The sequence below is a fragment of the Gorilla gorilla genome, chromosome 17 (genome assembly GCF_029281585.2).
Source record: "Gorilla gorilla gorilla isolate KB3781 chromosome 17, NHGRI_mGorGor1-v2.1_pri, whole genome shotgun sequence".
NCBI classification, from domain to species: Eukaryota; Metazoa; Chordata; class Mammalia; order Primates; family Hominidae; genus Gorilla; species Gorilla gorilla.
Window position 1 is genome coordinate 58,513,447 of NC_073241.2, and position 22,882 is coordinate 58,536,328.

General features: G+C 33.9%; 1 long non-coding RNA gene across 1 annotated transcript; it reads left to right on the forward strand.

Annotated features, from left to right (window-relative positions):
• Positions 1–410: 410 nt before the first annotated feature.
• LOC129528231 (uncharacterized) lies at positions 411–15,680 on the forward strand. Its single transcript, XR_008673464.2, has 4 exons — positions 411–741; positions 3,213–3,415; positions 12,426–12,456; positions 15,158–15,680. It is a non-coding gene; the product is annotated as an uncharacterized lncRNA (long non-coding RNA).
• Positions 15,681–22,882: the final 7,202 nt, after the last annotated feature.

Sequence of the window (22,882 nt, forward strand, 5' to 3'; positions counted from 1 at the left end):
TTCTAGCTTCCTCTGCCCCATCTACAAACATGGCACAGCCGGCTTGCCTTGCAAGGCCTCAGTTGAAGGACCCCATGTACACATAGGCCAGTACAGCAGTACTAGGTTACTGGGGAAGGATCTCATCCCCATATGTGGTCTCATTCCAAGTCTATGGCTGATTACCTTCATTGTTGTGTGTGAAATGTTTTCACCCCTTGAAAATACGGCCACTTCAGCATACAATAGTTAAATCTTTATAATGACCAATTAATTCATCCTACCCCTTTTACATGCAGCTGAAAAATGACAGTCCAGGGACATAGAACATTGTGAACTTTATACTGTTAGAATCACTTTCCATAAAATGATCACTAGCTAATGGTCACTAAATTTACAAATTAAGGAAATTATATATAGAACACTGCAAAAACACAGTAAAAAGACTGAAGTTTGCCCATTTCTGCTCAGGAAGTCTCTTTGCTCCTAAGCTTCATATGTTGTCCAATTTGGCTTCAAAATTTCTGCTATTATTACTGTTTCTCCTCCTTTTGATCTTCCTTTTGTTCCCCAGTGCCAGAATTTCCAGAGCCTTCTTGCTCAGATGCCATCTTTTTGTATGCCATTTCGAAGAGCTTCAGTGATGCCTGCTGAAGAGAGGATGCTGCTTGTCCAATGTTTTCTCCCGTTTCGCTATCTTTTCTAGCCAGAAGCCCCTTCATTTTGGAAATCTCTTCTTTTAGCTTTTGCACTTATCAGCAGGTAATTGGTCCTTGAATTTAAAATGTGGAACGCTTCACAAATTTGCGTGTCATCATAATTTAAAATAAAGGGAAACACAGAGCTTTCTGATTTGTAAAGAGATTTACAAATGACCTTAATAATTTATTTCGACCAAAATATTATTTTTAAAAGAAAAAAATTAAAGAAAACCCACTTTTTTGTCTGCTGAAATTAATACACTGCTAAAAAAAAGGATAAAAGTGGATATTTTTTATTAGGTGAATTAGTTATTACACTTTTCTCCCTGTGACAAAATGTGTTTTCTTTTTCATAGTAGTGCTTTGTACCAATTGAGAATCTGGGCTTAAAAGTCAGAATGTAACAGAGGTTCAAATACTGACTTTGACAACAGCTATAATTAAATAATATAATGTCTTCAAAGTGTTTAATGCAATTCTTTTCATATAATACACTTTCAAAAAACAGGAGCTTTCATGGATCTAATAATACTGCAAATTTCTTGAGGCAAAGATTTTGCTTTATTTATGTCTGAATCCTCAGTACAGTGTTGACATATAATAAAGGCTTAATAAATGTTTATTAAATAAATGAATGACTAAAAAAGAATCTGTCCAATGGGTATGGTAATCATCTAATTCCTTAATAAATTTGGACATTATAAGCAAGTGATCTAGATAAATTCATGTAATAACAATATGCAAAATAATAGCTACTATTGATCAGGCATTTATTGTATGTTAGGAACTATTAAAATGCTTTGGATACGCTATCTTATCTGACCATCCTAAAAGTCTATAAAATCTGTGAGGCAGCTATTTCCATATTTTTTATTTTAAGTAAAGATAAGCAGAGCTTAATAGAGTTTAAATTGTTTGCTTCCAATCAAACAACGAAATATGGCAGAACTTGTATCTAAAGTCAAGTCAGTGTGATGAAAACACTATGTCTTTCCTCATGTACTATATTAATAAAAACTATGTAAATATTTTAATATTCTACTCAATTGTAACCACATTTGGGGAGTGGGGGAATAATTTGTCTAATAAGCTGTAATTATAAAGGTGAATGTATGTGAAAGAATATTGATGTGCCCAGTCCCCTCTACCGTAGAAGGAATCTTGGTTTTCCTGAAAAAACAACAAACAAACAAAACCCTTTAGGGAATTAGGAAATCTTGGCTGATTCTGATTTCTGTGATAATACTAACCTTTGGCTTAGCCTTATGTTAATCTTACTTGAGATATTTTTGTTCAAATTAATAATTGTTAACATTTGAAATTCCTCTTGGAATAAGTTCATGATTATTTTCAAGTGGAGATAGGTGTACTCTTAACAAACAATCATATGGAATAATATTTTCCTCAAGAATTTTTGAAATGCTATGCCAAAACAGAAGTCTCTGAATGCCATTTCAACTAGAATAATTAGCTCTTATTTGGTTAAGAGTTCAAAATCTCCTAGAGGCAAATTATTATTTCCCAAAAGAGGCTTTGCATCTCAAACTATCTAAGCACATTCCTATCTTACATTTATATTACTGTTGAATCAACAATTTTATGGATGTTTAATTTTTAGAGGGCATTAATGCTTTACAGATACATTTAATTACACGGAAAACGCTGCAAAAATTATTGTTGGTTAAATGACAGAGAAAAACAAAACAATCATTTTATAGTCCAGTAATTTCATTGAAATAGAATTTTGATGCATCAAGGTATATACATTGACTTAATAAATCATGACAAGGAACTTAGCAATTACATAATATTAACATGACCTTATTTTTGGATTCCAAATATATTTTAATAAATGAGTCAGGTTAAGAGCCTTTATTTCAAGTCTAGTGTAAGCAAAGGAAAGAATAAGCAATATGACTTGACAGTTCTTTGCTTTGGTAGTATTCATATAATTGTAAGAAATAGTGTAAGTGTAACTGTAAAACTACAAAATAACTATAGAAGTATTAACATAACTAGACAGAAATAAAATAGAAACCTGTATGTAGAAAGACTTCGCCAGAGATGATAATTAAAGTTCAGTAAAAATACTCAGTTTTTAAGCTTATATTCAATTTATTTTGAAAAAGAAAAAAAAATGCAGTGGGATGCTTCACTCCTCTCTGGCATTGCATAGATTTTCCAGGCTTTGACTCACCTGCTTCTGTTTGGCATTATGGTACTGCCTACTTGCAGATAAAAGACTGCAGAATGTAAAGTAAGAGTGTTTTGATTTGGGTCCTGGGTGTAATAACTGTTAATCTGATTGCCATCAGGTATGTGAATTTTTTTTGCACTTCAGAGTTTTCAGATGTGAAATGAGGGTAATAGACTTTAGAGGGGTGGTGGGAGGAGCGAAAACAAATGTAGGTAACAGACTCTTAGAAAACTGAATGCCATACAAATGCAAGTAGTTAGTAGGGCTGTATTAAATTTTTTTTGCTAAGAGGCCTGCTTTCTTTTCTGTTTGTTTGTTTGTTCCTTTTATAACAGCGTGGTGAGGAGAAAGGAAGTGCCAGATTTATCCCATGATCTGAAATTCGACCACATATGAGCAACTGTATATGAGAAAGAGCTACTAAATAAGACATTCCGTTTCCTGGTGAGGAAGGAGAGAGTAATGACCAAACCATGCTCCTGGTGTTATATATCCAGTCATTCAACAGGACCTCCCAACTAGAGCAAAATGGAAAAAGGTAGGAAGCCCATGGTGGAAGAGGGTGCACTCACCAACATTTGCTCAGTCCAGTGCTCCCACAGACCCCAGGTATGTTGCAAATCATATTGTTCTGTTCAGTGCATGAAAAATCCAATCAATCTTTCCATAGGGGATAAAAAAGACTTTCATTGAGCTTTATATATATTAAATATATGCTTTACTTGGAATGAAAGGTGCCAGGTGTTTTATATGCTAATATATAAAGGAAACAGAAACGAAAACTCTCTTTCATCTCTGAGTACTTGCCACATGGCGACTTCTGGGATCTCACAGTTCTATATGACATCATTTGGCACATTACTTTAGTAAAGATTCCTTAGAGCAGCTACAACTGTGCTTTTCAGATCTAACGCTTTCTCTTTGCACATCTCCCTTCTGAGGCTGTTTTGACCTTGACAGCTTCTATGCCATTACTGAAATATTACAGCAATAATTCAGAAACACTATGGTTAACATTAAAGTAACATTTAGCTATCTAGAGATTTGAAAGTTGGGACAATCTGTAGTATCTTCCTTTACGGTTTCTAATGAGTTTCAGTTTTGAAGATCAATGCAATCAAATTTTAAAACAAAGAAATTAACAAAAAAGCAGGTAGCCAAAATTAGAATTTGTCTTTCCTAGAAGAGATAAAGCTCTTTGTTTCTAGAGTCAGTGTAAGTGTGGAGAACATAAAACAAAACCACATTTGGCTTTAATATAAAATGATTTAATAAAACAAAAATCAGATTATGTCCTTAATCAACCCATCTTGCACTTATTAGAATTTTTTGCTTTTAGCCAATGTTCTTTCTTTTCTGAGAATAGGAAAAGGTGTAAAAAGGTCAGAATTTCATACAAATTCGAGCTGGGATGAGAAACACATATCGAAGCGTTGGGTTTCTCAGTCACCTGATCATGCTTCTTTGGGAAGATGTTGGAATGAGAGGGCTTGGATATTTTTGACAGACATAAACCATTAAAGTACTTTTAGTTTCATATTATGCTTGCAGAATGCAAGCCAGTTTTTAAGTGCTATTCAACTTACAAGAATCTCTCTTTTTAATGAATGTCTAATTCACTCATTTCCATGATGAGTTTCAGATTTTCCATGACTTTGAGTTACCTCTGGAAAATTAAGTTATTCCATAAGTACTCCTCAATACTCTTTAATGATACCTAACAGAAACCTAGTGGAACTCAAACTCACATACAGGATAATTCCATTATACACATAATTCTGTTTCTCCTACCCACTCTATTCTTCTTGTGTTTGTTTTAATCTTTTATTCCAGAAAGACCATCTCCCCCCAACCCATAACCAATAGAATCTAGACTCCATGAGGCAGGGAATTTTATCTATTTTTATTTGTTGTAGTATTCCCCATGACAGCCTGTCACATAATAGTAAGTATACAGGAAATCCTTGTAGAATGCAAGATAAATCTTTTCACATGTCAGTGGAAGAAATTATTTTGTAATCTTTTTTCCCCCACAGTGCTGGGCATGTAACAAACACTAAATATGTGTTTATTGAATAGTACAAACATGTTTACATAATAATAATGCATGTTTACTGAATAATAATAAACAAAACTGTGGATTTTATCTTAGCCCTCATACCGTAGGTATTCCATATCTCTCTACCTAATTATTGCCCATATTGGCTCATGAAAAATAGTTTTCCTAAATCTCTCTACATGTTCTTTATTTTTTAAATTTTTAGTTATGAATTCACAATAGGTGTATATGTTTATGGGGTACATGTGATGTTTTGATACATGCCTAGAATGTGTAATAATCAAATCAGGTTAACTGGGATATCCACCATCTCAAGCATTTATCATTTCATTGTGTTAGGAACATTATTTCACTCTGAGTTGTTTTATATCACAAAATCAGTTACTGTTGTCTATAGTCACCTATTATGATATCAAATATTAAATTGCATTTTTCTATCTAACTATATTTTTGCACCCATTAACCATCCCTACTTTGTTCCTCCATCCCCACTACGCTTATCAGCTTCTGGCAAACATCATTCTACTCTCTATTTCCATGAGATCAATTGTTTTAATTTTTAGCTCCCACATATTAGTGAGAACACGAGATATTTATCTTTCTATGCCTGGCTTATTTCATTTAGCATAATGTCTTCTAGTTCTATTCATGTTATTGCAAATGACAGGATTTCAATCTTTTTCATGACTGAGTAATATTTCATTCTGTATACGTGCTATATTTTCTCTATCCATTCATCCTTTGATGGACACTTAATTTGATTCCAAATCTTGGCTACTGTAAATAGTGATGCAATAAACATGGAATTGCAGATATCTCTTCAATACACTGTTTTCCTTCCTTTTGAATATATACCCTGGCAGTAGGATTGCTGGATTATGTGGCAGCTTTATTTCTAGTTTTCTGAGGAACTTTTATACTGTTCTCCATAGTAGGTGTGCTAATTTACATTCCCACCAACAGTGTACACGGGATCCCCTTTCTCCACATCCTTGTCAGCACTCATTATTGTCTGTCTTTTGAATAAAAGCCATTTTAACTGGAGTAAAATAATATCTCATTGTAGTTTTAACCTGCATGTCTCTGATGATTAATGATATTGAGTATTTTTTTTTGTATACCTGCTGGCCATTTGTATGTTTTCTTTTGAGAAATAACTGTTCAGATCTTTTCCCCATTTTTAATTGCATTATTTGATTTTTTTCCGATTGAGTTGTTTAAGGTAATTTTATATTCTGGTTATTAATCCCTTGTCAGATAGGTAGCTTGTCAATATTTTCTGTCATTCTTTGGGATGTCTCTTTTAACTTTCTTAATTTTTTTTTTTTTTTTTTTTTTTTTGCTGTGCAGAGGCTTTTTAGCTTTATGTGATCCCATTCGTCTATTTTTGCTTTAGTTGCCTGTGCTCTTTAGGTCTTACTCAAGAAGTCTTTGCCGAACCCAATGACCTGGAGAGTTTCCCCAATGTTTTCTTATAGTTTCAGGTTTTAGATTTAAGTCTTTAATCCATTTTAATTCGATTTTTGTATATGGTGAGAGATATGGGTCTAGTTTCATACTTCTGCTATAAATATCTGGTTTCCCTCACACCATTTATTGAAGAAACTGTCCCTTCCCCAATGTAAGGTCTTGACACCTTTGTTAAAAATGAGTTCACTGTAGATGTGTGGATTTATTTTGGGGTTCTCTATGTTCTATCAGTCTATGAGTCTGTTTTTTTGCTAGTACCATGATGTTTTGTTTACTATAGCTCTGCAGTATAATTCAAAGTCAGGTAATGTGATTCCTCCAGTTTTGGTTTTTTTTTGCTCAGGATGGCTTTGACTATTCTGAGTCTTTTGTGGTTCCATGTATATTTTAGAATTATTATTTCTGTGAAGGATGTCACTGGTATTTTGATAGGAATTTAACTGAATCTGTAGATTTCTTTGGACAGTGTAAACATTTTAACATTATTTATTCTTTCAATCCATGAATCTAGAATATCTTTTTATTTTAAACTTTCCTCTTCAATTTTTTATCAATGATTTATAGTTTTCATTGTAGAGATCTTTAACTTCTTTGGTTAAGTTTATTTGTAGGTATTCTATTTTTCTACATGTTCTTTATTCTAAGTATGTCTAGATTTCAACCGCTTTCTCTTCTCACCAACCAATAATCCTGGCATGCCATTATTCTCATATGATACTTAGGGAAAAGTATATCAATAAGGTGAAATTATATTTTCAACTTCTCTCCTCATTGCATGTGTCAGTCATTAATTCCTTTTTACATTCATCTACCCTTTCATTATAACAACCAGTTAAGTGCTTAATACCAATTATCAATATTTAAGTGTTAATTGTTAATTATTTAAATATTTATTTATTATGAATATTTAAAATGTTGATTATCAACACTGTGAGTCAGTTAACAAAATATATTATTACTTGAATCTTTAGAAATCTTGCCAATACTGTTACCTTTCTGAATGCTCATCTAGATTCATGCAGAATATGCTAAAGACACATCTTCCTTTTCATTCTACCACAATGATCTGTTCAGCTTACTTTATTATAAAAAGAAACAAGTAGCTATTCTTAAATATGCCAGAATTATTACTGGAATAGTTTTGGAGAGTGATGTAAATGTTTAAAATCTTGAATATACTTAATTCACATAACCTAGATTCAATCATAAACACAAACACTTAAGAAATTCAATTTAAAAAATAATTGAGTCAAGTTAGGGCATCTCTGTTATTTGTTTTGTTCTTCCTAGTACAAAACATGGTGCCTGAGACATAGTTGTTAAATTAGTAAATGCATGCATTAGTGAATAAATATTTTGGCTAGACTGACCAGAATTATTTGTATCTTATGTAGTTATATCAATATAGTTCCGTATATTTGGAGGATGTAAGCTGTATCATCCTATGAAGAAGGAATAAAGAAGAACACTTTGCTATTTCTGGTTCTAGGTTTCTGAGGCATCGCCACACTGTCTTCCACAATGATTGAACCAATTTACATTCCCACGAACAGTGCAAAAGCTTTCCTATTTCTCCACAGCCTCGCCAGCATCTGTTATTTCTTGACTTTGTAATAATCGCCATTCTGACTGGTGTGAGATTGTATGTCATTATGGTTTTGATATACATTTCTCTAATAAGTGATGTTGAGCTTTTATTTCATATGTGTGTTGGATGCATAAATGTCTTCTTTTGAGAAGTGTCTATTCATGAATGTGGAATATCTTTGCCCACTTTTTAATAGGGTTTTTTGTTTTTTTCTTGTAAATTTGTTTAAGTTTCTTGTAGATTATGGATATTAGACCTTTGTCAGAAGGATAGATTGCAAACATTTTCTCCCATTCTGTAGGTTGTCTGTTCACTCCGACTATGCAGCCATAAAAAGAAAGGAGATCATGTCCTTTGCCAGGACATGGAAGAGCTGGAAGCGATTATCCTCAACAAATTAACACAGGAACGGAAAACCAAATACCACATGTTCTCACTTATAAGTGGGAGTTCAACAATGAGAACACATGGTCACAGGGAGGGGAACAACACACATTGGAGCCTGTCAGAGGAGGTGGGGGAGGGAGAGCATTAGGATAAATAGCTAATGAATGTGGGCTTAATACCTAAGTGATGGATTGATAGGTGCAGCAAACCATCATGGCACACGTTTACCTATGTAACAAACCTGCACACCCTGTATATGTATCCAAGAACTTAAAATAAAATAAAATAAAATTTTGTAAAAAGAACATTTTTATTATCCTTTATAATCTCTCTGTATCATGTATATTACTGTAACATTATACATAACATATAGTAATACAATAAAAATATATAATCTCTATCTATCTTTGACATTTACAATTCTTTAGATAGCATAGGTTTCTTATTCATACCACAGCAACAAGAAAGACTGGGTGAGAGATATACATGAATGAATCTAAATCCATGTACTCTTAGAGGACTCTGACTGCCTGTTTTAATGATAAGGGGTTATCAGTGTCATCTTTATATATCAAGAAGGACACAAAACTTTACAGTATTGTAAAACTCAGTAAGAACATAGACTTAGGTAACATGTGATTAGGTTATCTCTATTCTTGCTCATCCTCCACTTAGCCTCCATACTGGGTGTGGAGAAGAGGGTAAAGCCAGATGGAGAAAGAGCAGTTACATGTATTATAAAGCACAGAATGCACTCAATTCCAGAGTTTTTCTAGCCTAAGATCTCCTTATTCCTCAAAACAATACAAAAAAAATACCACATAATCCAGCAATTCTTCTGTGTATATACCCAAAATAATTGAAAGCATGTTCGTGAAGAGATATCTGTGTACCTGTGTTCATCGCAGCCTTATTCGTAATAGCCGCAAAGGGGAAGCAACACAAGTGTCCATTTTCAGATCAATGGAAAAATAAAATGTGATATAGACATACAATGGAATATTATTCAGACTTAAAAGGAAAGAACATTGTGACACATGCTGCAATATAGATCAACCTTAAGAACATTATGCTAAGTAAAAGAAACCAGTAACAAAAAGATTTTCCTACATGTAAGTGGAAAAATACCGCATGATTCCACTTATATGAGATGCTTAAGAGTAGTCAAATATTAGAGATAGAAAGGAGAATGGTGATTGTGTTTAATAGTTATAGAATTTCAGTTTTGTGAAATAAAAAGAATTCTGGAGATTGGCTGCAGAAAAAATGTTAATGTACTTAACACCACTAAACTATACGCTTAAAAATGATTAAGATGGCGAATTTTACATTGTGTGTATTTTACCATAATTAAAAAAAACCTCCATTGAGTTTATGAAACAAATGCCAGTGAGATGGAAATTATTCGAATTCCTCCCACATTCCAGAAATCCTCTGAAATCAGAATACTGTTTTGCTTTGGTATATTAGCCATAATGAACAACTGACACCAGGTGGCCCCAAATTGTATCTGGGGTCAGTTCCCTGAACTCAAACAATATTATGACCATGGACTTTGGTAAAATTTAAAATTTTATTTATCATGTTATAAAGATAAATTTTATTTATCATGTTAAAAATTTTATTTACATGTACATTTTACTTATCATGTTATAAAGAATTTCAAATTTTATTTATCATGTTATAAAGAGGGGGTTTTCTGTGCTTTGATTAGAAATACATATACTTAATATATTGATATTCATTACAAATTCTTTTTTTCCATTCTGGTTCAAATTGGTAGGTTCTCCAGATCATTACTCTGCCTCTGATTGTTGCATTCTATGACATACAGGGATATTCATTGCTTAAAAAAATAAAAATTATTTCCTTTGATTTGTGAGTATAAACTTCAGTTCAAAGATCTATTGTTATATTTGACTTGCTTTTTGGCACTTGCACAAACTATATTTTTCTGATTAGAAAAAGCAGCATTCACCTGAATCTGCAGAGATAGCCATTGCTGACAGTGGGCAAACCCTGATAACTTGAGGATAATTTTGTCTATTGTTTTGAAACCATTTGAAATATTTTCTTGCATCTTCCTTTTCCTTTTTTTGGTAATCTTTTTACATTTCTTTTTAATGAACTTTAAAAATAGTGTCTACAATTTTCCTTTCCTATAATCTACAAACTTATTTTGGCCCATAAGTATTCTATTTGCTTAGCTAAATTAAACGATACCAGGACTTGAGTAGAAAACGTCATTTATATTTAAATGTAAAGCAATTATTTGCTTATCACAATTTTAGACAAATATTTTAAAGGATTTATAGCTGTTTCCTATGGAATAAGCCTGTATTAATCTGGGTTCTCCAGAGAAACAAAACCAATAGAAGATAAAGAAATGTATTATAAAAAAAGCAGAAGAGCTGCTGCTGTAAGTTCCAGTCCAAGCCTGGGTCCAAAGGTGGAAGACCAATGTTCCAGCTTGAAAACAGACAGAGAGACTGGGTTCAGTGGTTTATACTGTAATCCCTGCACTTTGGGATGCTGAGGCAGGAGGATCGCTTGAGGTCAGGAGTTCAAGACCAGACGAGGCAACACAGTGTAGATGTTGTCTCTACAAAAAAATTTAAAAGTCAGCCAGATGTGGTGGTACATGACATGCCTGTGGTCCCAGCTCCTCAGGAGGTAGAGGTGGGAGGATTGCTTGAGCCCAGGAAGTCAAGGCTGCAGTGAGCTGAGATCGTGCCACTGCATGCCAGCCCAGGAATCTAAGTAGGATCTGTCTAAAAAATAAAAAACTAAAAAGAAATTTAAAAAAAAAAGGCAGAAAGAGGCTTTCTTCTTTTTCTCCTGAGGGTCAGCTTTCTATTCCTACCTTCAATTGATTGGATGAGGTCCACCACTTTAGAAAGAGCAATATGCTTTACTCAGTCTACCAATTCCAATATTAAGCTCCTGTCAAACACTCATACGAACACTCCCAGAAAAACACTTGATGAAATATCTGGGTATCCACTCTCCCAGTCAAGTTGACACAAAATTAACGACCATAAAAGCAAACAGAAACATTTCCATTTTCCCACTGGCTTTGGACAAAGATTTTTTCCTTCATTAAATCATTATAATTCAGTGACTTGAAGAAAAACATTATTATGAAAGATTTCAAAACCATCTCAAATTTTAAAAATCACTATATTGTTGGTAATGGTTAATTCAGTCGCTTTAGATTAATGTAGGATGTCTAAATATGTTGGGTGCTAGAGATTATTGAAATGTATGGGTGTGCTTTGGAATATGTATCTCTGTGCTTTTCTCTGTGTGTGTGTCTGTGAATATGTGTATGTGTGTGTTTAAGAGCACACAGCAAAGACAATGGGGCACTGAGTGCAGGAGTTAGGGAGTATTTATGAGTGACCCAGAATTCTGATAAACATAGTTCTTTAAATAGCATTCAAAATAATTTGAATGTTTGAAAAGTTGAAAATAATCTTTTCTTGTAAATTTAATCTAAAACAAATTGGCTATTTCTTTAAGCATGGGGAAAACTTAACCAAAGTATTTAGTATATATAGGAGATGAGCTTCCTGTCCAGTTCTTTCTTGTACAACACCCGTTCTACTTTTATATTCAAGGTAAATTAGCTTTGCAGCAAGAAGAACTATAGAAACACTATTTAATTTTATTTGCTATTCATGATTCTTTTGAGGCTTCCAAGTTTTTTCTGATCAACAAACTATCCAATAATCTGCAAAACTTTATTTAACATGTATGATGGAGGAAATATCTCAATTTCCATACATTTATCCATTCATAATTCCATAGCAGTTTATTGAATTCTTGAAATTATCTTAATTACTTCAAATAGGTAGTGTTTTTCTAATAGTTGAAAACATTATTTGTAATATTGTTCTTATTCAGTCAAGTTTACTGGATGTTTTCTAGAGGCCCTGGGACCTGAAGATTCATTCTGCAAATAATCTCCTTAGATAATGATAAATATTTCTAGGAAGGAAGGTAAATTATTCATAAAATCATGCTTTTCTCTTTTCTTTACAGATAGTCTACCCTGTGTATACTTTATCTCATGGTAAGTACAATGAGCCCCCTCAAAATTGTCCTGATTGCCCTCAGAAGGGCTAAGAGGAAATGTCCATTGTCTTCAAGTCTTGGATGCTCTAGTTATTGGCTTAGCTAATTCTATATGCTTGCATGCTTTTAGATGAAACAGCATCCCTGGTTTTGGAAATAATTAAGGCAGTCTTCTACTCTTTCTTATTTATTCTGTATCCTTTGGAATTGTTTATTATAAAGCAGATAAGAGGGAGGATAGAGCTTTGGAAATAGATTTTACCAGAATTTTCCACATTCAGAAAAAAGTACAGAAATACACAGACACACATGAATTATAGTCCATAGTTTGCACTATGGACCATGCAATATGATTAAACTAGTGAAATAGGGAAAATGCAGGTGGCAATAGGCAGAGACTTACAGGAGAAAAGGATTTCTAAATCCTAACAGGAAAAGGACATAACATACAAGCTTATTAACATCAAAACAATACTGAATTCATATATATATATGAATTCAGGATTTTTGTTTTGCAAAATATCTTAAATAATATAACAGTGTCTTCAGAATGCTTCAGTGCTTAAGGCTCAATATACTATAGTTGACCATATAAAGCTGATAAATGTGTTTCAGAAGGGTAATCAATCAAGGCCATGCTTCCTTAGTTCCATATAGTCCAACCTTTTTCCCCTTCATTGCCTCCAAGAAAGAATGAAATAGTGAAAATTTATATTACTGCAATACCTATAAAAACCATGAATGCAATGAGATTTTGCTGGCAGAATATAAAGTATGTCACAGTTGCAAGCAACTTTGCCAGGCATGAAATCTCCTGCCATATGGATAGGTGTTGCTGCTTTAGGTTCTTTATTCCATACCTTTTAGAGGGCCATTTCTGAGATCTCATAAGCTTCTCTGAATGTAAAAGTACATACAGGGCATTCTTATTGAAACTCAAAGTCTCTCTGTCTATCCATGTGTAGAGTAATAAAATCAGAAATTCTAAGGAATACAGCTATAGTGGGGATACAGTTTATCTTTTAAATTGTAGAAATTCTAAATGGAAATTTGTACTCTACAGTACTTCTCATGTTAATACATTAAGCATATTTCACACTTGTTATGCTCATTACTGTCTCTAAAGTTTCACAGTGATAAAATAGAAGATTATCTCCTGTAGTCATTTCCTTTTCAATGTAAATGCTTTTTTAAAAAAATAATTTCAGCCACCATACTGTTATCTTTCTTTACTGCAGCTATACTGTAGATTAAGTTAAGGCTTTAAGGGATTCTTTTTTAGGAAGTTTTAAGTCTCCCTTTATGATCAATATGCTGCTGCACGTCCCCTAAGTAGAAATATTCTGTCAATTCGTTTCTGAAAAACATCATGGCCCTGCTTTATTGGTATTAAATTGCATTCAGTTTCAAGCATCCCAGAAGAATGTTAATACTTCTATTTTTAGTCTGGACATAGAGGTACACAGCACATTAATTCAAATCACAAATGATACTAAATTGGGTGATGATATGAACACCAAGAGAAAACAAACATAATAAAAAAAGATCCAGAACAAAATAACCAAATAATGTTCATACTTCGTAACACCATTTTGGATATATATGGAGAAATAGCCAAACACTGATTTCTAACAGCTGCGAAAGATTTTATGCATGATTGACTCACAAAGAAACTTGTGACTGATAGAAACAAAATAAGTGCAAATCTATAGTGAAGAATTACATCAAGAAAAGTTTTACAAATGTCATTAGCATCCCATTGGCGTCTAAAGAAGTGATTGTCCCTTTCAAAATACTACTATATTCTAAACATAGCTCATCTGCTTCATCAATCTGTTGTTGTATTGATGCAGAAAAATTACCTATATGGGGAGATATAGCCATCTGAGAAGCCGGAAGTTTTAGCACAGTTATAAGCAGGAAAAGGAGAAAGATATGAGAACAGTGTCATAAAACTTAATTTCATGAATGTGGGAAACAGATCATCAGTCCAAGGAAAGGGAGAGATACTTCATTGCAAAAGAATTATACAAGTAAAAACCTGTATTTTATAAAGATAACCTAATAAAATGTGATGAAAGAAATATGATTATTGGGAAGTGATGACCTCTACAGTGTATGATTATCTATCTATCTATCTATCTATCTATCTATCTATCTATCTATCTATCTATCTATCTATCTGAGACAGGATCTCACTCTGTCACCCAGGCTGGAGTGCAGTAGTACAATCACAGCTCACTGCAACCTCCACCTCCCTAGCTGAAGCAATTCTCCTGCCTCAGCCTCCTGAGTAGCTGGGACTACAGGCACAGACCACCATACCCAGCTAATTATTTTTGTATTTTTCGTAGAGACAGGGCTTTGCCATGTTGCCCAGACTGGTCTTGAACTCCTGGGCTCAAGCCATCTGCCCACCTCAGTCTCCCAAAGTGCTGGAATTATATTTGTGAGCCACCATGACCAGCCTTTATAATTTAATGGCTATTCAGGTGGTAATTTATCTACCTCTGTAATTTTTTTCTCTAAGCTATGTTTCAGTTTGGATACTTTTGTTACCTTCTCATATCATCAATTTGTTGTTTTAAAATGAAATTATTGTAGACCCTGGTTAGAATTTGCTCATCATTATTATTAAGTACAAAAAGATACCACATACTTTCTCTATTGACCATTTCTTCTTGCTTATTTCTTTACAGAGTGCCAAAAAGTTGAATGAGTATCACCATGAAAAAAATTGAATGTGCATTGCCACACTTATATTTGGATCTAGACAAGAGCCTCAGTAAATGAATAAGAAGACGACATAAAGTATAAGAAGCAGGAACTCACCGATCACTCACATTATTCTCTAATTAAAGGTTCATGCTTACCACACTCACTGAAAGTCCAAGAATTCAGCCCATATTTATGACATGCAAGCTTTTATTCCTAGCTCCAAACCAAACATCCACAAAGAAACATAATACACCATGTCCCTAAAAGCTGATGAGTCATTTAGCATGCCTACTGATAAAAGCACAAAATAGGGAGTGTGGCCTTTTACTTAGTTTGAGAGGTAGGACCGAACCCCAAATACAGCTACTTATGTATTTCCTTATAGTTGTATTCACACACACAGACACACATGGTCAATCAAACACAACACAAAGCTGGTTAAAAGAAAGTATAAAAACCTTAGACTAAAACCTTTAGACTCTCTCCCCTCAAACTTTATTTACTTTTTCCAGACCTGTGCATATTTATAATAAATAAATATACCTATAATATACATATATTATATATGGAAAATGATATATATGTTATATATATGGAAAAAGTATATATATATATAGTTGTATATACTAAAAGTAATACTCACTCAGAACTGAGGAAGCTATACTGGGTTTCTCGATCAAGCAGCAAGAGCACGGAGGAAATGCCTGAGGTCATATTTTCCCCCTTTGTTCTCTACAATTATGCTCAATTATAGATTTCTACTATTCTGAATTTAGAAAAAAGGGAAGGCACTTGAGGGCCAATTGCTTTTTTACGTTTTAAAATGTATTGCTTTCCCCTTTTGACTTGTGAATACATCAGAATAATATAATTTTTGGTATTCAAATGGCCATTTATTTCGGTCGTGTAGGATAGTCCAAGTCATACTTGTGAAGTCAAGTATTTGAAAGCATTGTGATTTAGCAAATCGCTCCTCTGCTCAACACTCTTCAAGGTCCTGCTATCACCAAAGCATAAACTCAGAATCCTAACAGGCCTGCAAGACCTGGCCTTCCCTCTTCTTCCTCTATAGTCTATGTCAGGGGTCTATCTCATCCTCTCTTGGCTCAAACCACGTTGGTCTTTTGTTAGTATCTTAAACATTTCAAGGATATTCTGCATATTTCTTCTGGTAAAATATTTATCTATTTCACTCTATTCTGACCACTTCCTTTCAGCTCCCTCTCATTCACCAAATCCTGTATTAGAGATTCTTTTCATTAAGCAACTTTATGATGTCCTGCGTTTTTCCTTGACAACACTCTATGACCTTATTCCTGTGAATATTTGTATTGTATTTGTCTCTCCCACTGAGTTCAAGTTCTGTAAGGGAATGGACCTCGCTTCGTCTTAGTACTGTCTTCGTGTCTAAAAACAGTGCTTGATACACAGTTGGGGGTTCATGGCAACCTAGGGCATTGTGAGTTCAAAACAGCATTACAAGTTTGTGAGCAAGGAGGGAGCAGACTGATATATGTCTCTTCTACCTTGCCCAGATGTTACAGGAATGCATAGCATTGCAGTAATGCCATCCTGGCTGTAATTAAAAATAATTGATTTTATTTTTAATGGAAAATAAATCTTTTGGGAACTATATTTTTATTATTAGAAATCTTTTCAAAAAGCATTAATAAGAATGATCAGTACTTACTTTTTTTTTCACATCATGGTTTGCATAGAAGATGACAAATAATTACGTGTAGGATTAGAGTAAATGGGCAAGGCAGCTTGGATGTCCTGAGGACAAAGAGATCTTGGGCACACCTAAAGCCCATAAATATGGAAGACTCAGAATCACTAAGTGCTGACATCTTTGTGCCTTAAATATTTATCTCCTCTTTTTGTAGTCCATTAACATCGCCCAAGTTAAGGCTTTTATCATTTCTCACCTGTAATGTTGCAATCATCTTTTTAATAATGTTCCTGCATTTTATATTTCCATAACTCATTCTTTTGTACTTTCATCAAGTAATCTTTTATAACAAATTTGATTAAATCACTCTCTGACTCAAAATGACCCAGTTGTTTCAATTCACCTGCAGAATAAAATCAAGAACTCCTCCTCAGGCACACAGGACTATTGTGGATCTGGGGCCTGCTTTTGTCTCCAGCCTCATGACTATCACTATTGCTCTCTGTAGCACTGCAGTACTAAGAGTCCTTTAAGTTCCCTAGAACATCTCACAATCTGTTCCCTCTGATCAAATTGTATCTCACTGTATTTTATAAATGCTTATTCAACTTTCCAGTCTCAAAACGAATGCTACCTACTCTGCTATCTTCTTAGCAAACTTAGCCATCATCCCTCCCAAGCTCTCACACTGCAGGTTGTACATATCTTTAAAAAGAAGCTATGGAATTATGTTACAATTGTTTTTCCTTGAGCAAACATGTCTTCTTAACTTTGCACTCAAAGCCTACCTAATGCCTATACAAAGCAGTTGTTTGATATTTATAGAAAACATTAATTTAGGTATTATTCTCTTTTTTAAGGTTTTCCCATTTTTAATTTACTTTTATTTCCTAAAATTATGTTTTTCTAAAAAGCTATAAAATTTAAGAGTTTCTAATTATTGTTGGCTTTCTTTCATTGTTTCATTTTTACTGTGTGATTAGAATGCCTTCAATTTTCAAAATATGTTACTACTATCTCATTTGTTTGCCTCTAGATACTTCCATTTCTTTTCATTCTTCATTTAATCAAACTTTACCTTGGCTTTTCTACTTTTATGCCTTAACTGTTCTGCCTCACTCTTTTTTTTTTTTTTTGAGACGGAGTCTCGCTCTGTCGCCCAGGCTGGAGTGCAGTGGTGCAATCTCGGCTCACTGCAAGCTCCGCCTCCCGGGTTCACGCCATTCTCCTGCCTCAGCCTCCCGAGTAGCTGGGACTACAGGCGCCCGCCACTGCGCCCGGCTAATTTTTTGTATTTTTAGTAGAGATGGGGTTTCACCGTGGTCTCGATCTCCTGACCTCGTGATCCGCGCATCTCGGCCTCCCAAAGTGCTGGGATTACAGGCGTGAGCCACCGCGCCCGGCCCTCACTCTTACCACTGTTTTCTACCTCTTCAACTTCCCTTTTCTCTTCATATGAACCACTTTGCTTACTCCCTTCTTCTATTCATTTTAATTTTACCAGAGTGATCAAAAATACTCTCAGAAAGCAAATTTATACAGGAGAGAGCTTTCCTATTTTTACTCATGAGTTTTTCCCTTCCCACTTTACTTTGTAACTCCTGAAAAGTACACCATATTAAGGATTCCACAAGAACTGGATTAAGTTTTGTTATATTCAGTTACTAAAAGATACTCTCTCAATATTATATCTGTTTGCATATGTATATCCATGCTAAACAGTTTAAAGATAATAAAAGTCTGTTTCATTTGACCAATAAATAAATTTGTAAAAGTATTTTTAGAAATTTGTTTAGTAAAGGGCTGCCAAACAAAAATGGCAGATATTAAAAATGACAAATCAATAGTTGAAACCAACAATTGCTTACCTCTTAAAAGCATAGAATCATCTTTTATTTTAGAAATAACCAATTACCAAAAATATCAAACATTTCATTACAATTTTTAAAGTAGTTTAGATTGTCCAGATGTTTGTAATCATGTACAAAAAAGCCTCCTGATTGTCTATATTTGGTCTCACGTGGCATCATTTGAAAGTAGCATCCATGGCATATAAAAATATTCCATAAGGCAATAATTTGGTGGGTGGTGACTTGAGGCTAGCAGATTCATTTGATTAGACTTCAGTACTAATGAGGCCTAGGCAATCAGTTTTGACCCACAATTGACCCCTTTGATTTAGTTAATTTTAATTAAGATTTCCAGTTAGCCTCAGCTAATTTTCTTGAAAATATATGCTTTTGGTTGCAAAATGGATTGTGCCAAGCGAATGATCAAATGAATTTGCTATCATTATCCAAAAACAATATATATTGGTGCTGAAGTCTGTTTATATATGGTAATGCTTTAATAATAGCTAATATTTTCATGCTAGTCAACTCTTAAAAGGAAGTATAGAGCTCTAATCACTTAATAATAATGCATTCTTTATACCACAAATATACCAACGTATGACATAAAAGTTTTATTTTCATTAGTACCAATGAAAAATTGGGCCAAATCACTATGTCATTATTTGGCTTAAATTGTTTGCCTTTTTGATTAATATTGTATATTTCTAATATATTATAACAGATATCTTTGTTACTGTTTCTACAGTTCTCTTTTTTTTCACCTTTATGTTAGACTATCAACAACAGAAAGAGAATGAGAACTCAATGTATAAGAGCTCTTTTGTTGGCCCCTAAGACACTGGCCTGTGATAACAATCATCTCATATGTCTTTATAGGTTAAGATTTGTGAATCATGGAATGGTGATCAGATATGGCTAGGTACAGTGCATGTCAATGGGCTTTCTGGCCTTCAAGAAGCAATAATAATATTATTTGGTTTGTACTAGAAAACCTTGACAAAAGTAGTATTTTGCCCAAGTAGGGATTTAGAAATTGACTGGATACATTAGGTGACCTGCTGAAAACCACACAGTAGGCTTGGTAACTTGCTGTTTAATCCCGGACGCAGGTTGTTTGACTTCAAAATTTTAAGCCTCGCCATATACACTATTCAGGGTGCTCTATGAGTCATAAATTGGTAAAGAGTACAAGGAATTACACATTTTGAGTTTAAATATCAGGTGCAATGGATATTTTTATTTCATTGAAGCAGTAACGTTAGGTAATTATTCTTTAAGTCACTAGATTTTTTTTGTCTGTAGGAAAAATGTGGAGAAATTTAAACTGATTTTGAGAAATACTGTGAACATTTTAATATATATAAAATACCAGTTCAGGAAACACACAGTATTATGAAAATACATCTCTAATTGCAGGCTGTTTCTTAGTGGTGCATCACAAGGGAAATTAATTATATTAAAATGTTCAGCTTCCTGCTACATCAACAGTTGGAGATGAATAAGTCTACATACATTACAAATCATTTTTCAAACAAAAAGTCACAGGGATTCTAAAAACTTTCACCATTATCAATACCGGTAATTGATCTGAGCAGGAAAATAACCCTTTTACAATAGTTAGCTTTGAGAAATGAGAGTTGATATCTCATTTGGAGACAATAGAGCTTTGCTTTCAGGTACTCAGAGCAACAAAGGGAGAGTTATCTTTCTTTTTCGATAATATCATTGTCACTGCTCAATTTTAGCTTCCAGTAAATATGGCTTAACTTTTAAGTAGGTTTTTATCCATTCAAAAGCCATTTATTTCTTAATATGTGCCATTATATACCTAGGAATTGGGTATACATAAAGATATAGTTTCTGCCATCAAAGAATTCATAATCTACTTGGTGAGATACACAAAGGAGTAAACATGTTATAATCCCGTGTGATATGTGGTATGATGCATGTGAGCACTGAGTGCTAACACAGGGCAACGTAAGAGAATCCATCCCAGAATGGTGGGGCTAGGGTAGAGTTATTGAAAGAGTCGATTCTTATGCTGAACCTTGAAGTGCATTTAACAAGTCTTAAGACTGTCAGGGATGAATCATGGATAATATTTTACACTCTGCTAAAAAGTTTGGGTGGTATTCTATTCAGGAAGTATTCTTAAAGTGCAATAGTATGATAAGATTTTATGTATGTATATATACATATATCTCTCTTTGTATTTTAAAAAATTATAAATAAATTTATAACAATTAAAATAATAAACATCCATATATCTACCACATAGTATTTTCAAAATGTAAAATCTTGCAATATATGCTTTAGATTTATTTTAGTTATAAAATACTAAAGATACTTTGAAACTACCTATGTGACCATTACCAATCCTTTTTCCTTCTCTCCTTCATGGTAACAATAATCCTGAATTTGATGCATACTTTTTATTCCCATGTATATTACATTCATGATATTCATGTATTTATAACCAATATAGCCTCATGCATATATGATTCTTTGTGTGGGTAAATATAAAATAGTATTTTATTTTTATTCTTAAATTCTATAAGTCAGTTGACTAAAGCAATAGCATTGTATCATTAGATTTATAATACACTCATTTATATAGAAACATATACGATTTTATAAAGTATGTATAACGTTAATGATATTTTTGTTTCTTCCTTTCTCATCCATGTGCCTTTTGTTGGTTTCTTTTGTCATACTTCCTTGACTTGTATCTCCCCTGATATGGTAAGTAGAAGTGATGCATTCATTCACATATCCATCTCAATTCTTCATAAAATGATACAAAGTTGTCACCATGAAGAACATTACCTACTATGGATTTTTGATTTTATACATAATTAAGAAAATTTTTATTTCTAGTTTTCTAAGCACATTTTTGTGAAACCATGAATTATTTCCTGCCTCTGTTGAAATGATCATGTGATATTTCTCTTTTAATTTATTGATGTGTTGATATAATCCTTCCTGCTGTGGCTCCTTACTACCAAGATGATGATAAATGATGATATTTATCAGCAGGAATATACAGGGTATCCACAGAGCACTGCGTGCTCCTGGCAATATGGCCCTTCCCCCGTCTCAATGCTATCCTTGGCAGAATTAAAGAGGATGCCAAGAAAACTTCAAGTGTTGCTGGCTAGTGTCTGCCACCCACATATTTCCTTCCTCATGTCCACCATCTGCCAAAGAGTTCACTTCTCAAAGGGAAGCTTTAGTAAAACTAATTATTCACCCTCTTTCTAGAAAGTGACCAACACGGTGAATCTTTTGATGTTTTATGTTCCAGTTTAACTCAGTCACCACTAAGTCCAAGACTTCAAGACCCGCACCCATCTCTTGAACTCTGATTCAGACAGTTCTGTGCATCTCTTCATCTGATATGCATTCTCCCTCTCACGACTTCTGTATCCTTGAACATTTCCACCATGGACCTCAAGATCTGTCATCATCAAAATTTCCTATGCTCTTCTCTGAAGGCTCTTTTCACCTTTCTCTGCAAGAAGTCTGGCTGTCCTATAAGGACACTACATACATCCTTTGGAATTCTTTCAAGTATGGGTTTCCTTAGTCACTGATCATGGAGGTTAGGGTGGCATCCTCTTTATACCCTTTTGCTTCACCCACTCGTTAATCCTTTTTGTAGTTCTAAAAATGTATTTCATCAAACTATACCACCAGTATTCCTTCTTGTTTTGGTAATATACTGATATTTAGGTCCATAGCCTTAAACTTGATGATGTTGGTATTTCTCCTAAAGACAGTACTTCTTTCATAATTTATAGTGATGTAAACATCCATGATGACTATTCTTCAAGCACCTTGACCCTCAGTTCCTTAACTTCTTCACCTCAAATGATTTTATCCCTCCTATCAGTGTGGTCACCTCCGTTAGTCCATTTTGCATTGTCATAAAGAAACACCTGAGGGCAGATAATTTATAAAGAAAAGAGGTTTATTTTGGCCTACCATCCTGCAGACTGTACAAGAAATACAGTGCTTGCATTTTCTTCTGGTGAAAACTCAGGAAGCTTTTACTCATCGCAGAAGGCAAAGGGAGAGCAGGTATGTCACAAGTTGAGAGAGGGAGAGGAAGAGATGCCAGACTCTTTTAAACAACTAGCTCTGGCATAAACTAATGAGTAAGAACTCATTAATCATCAATG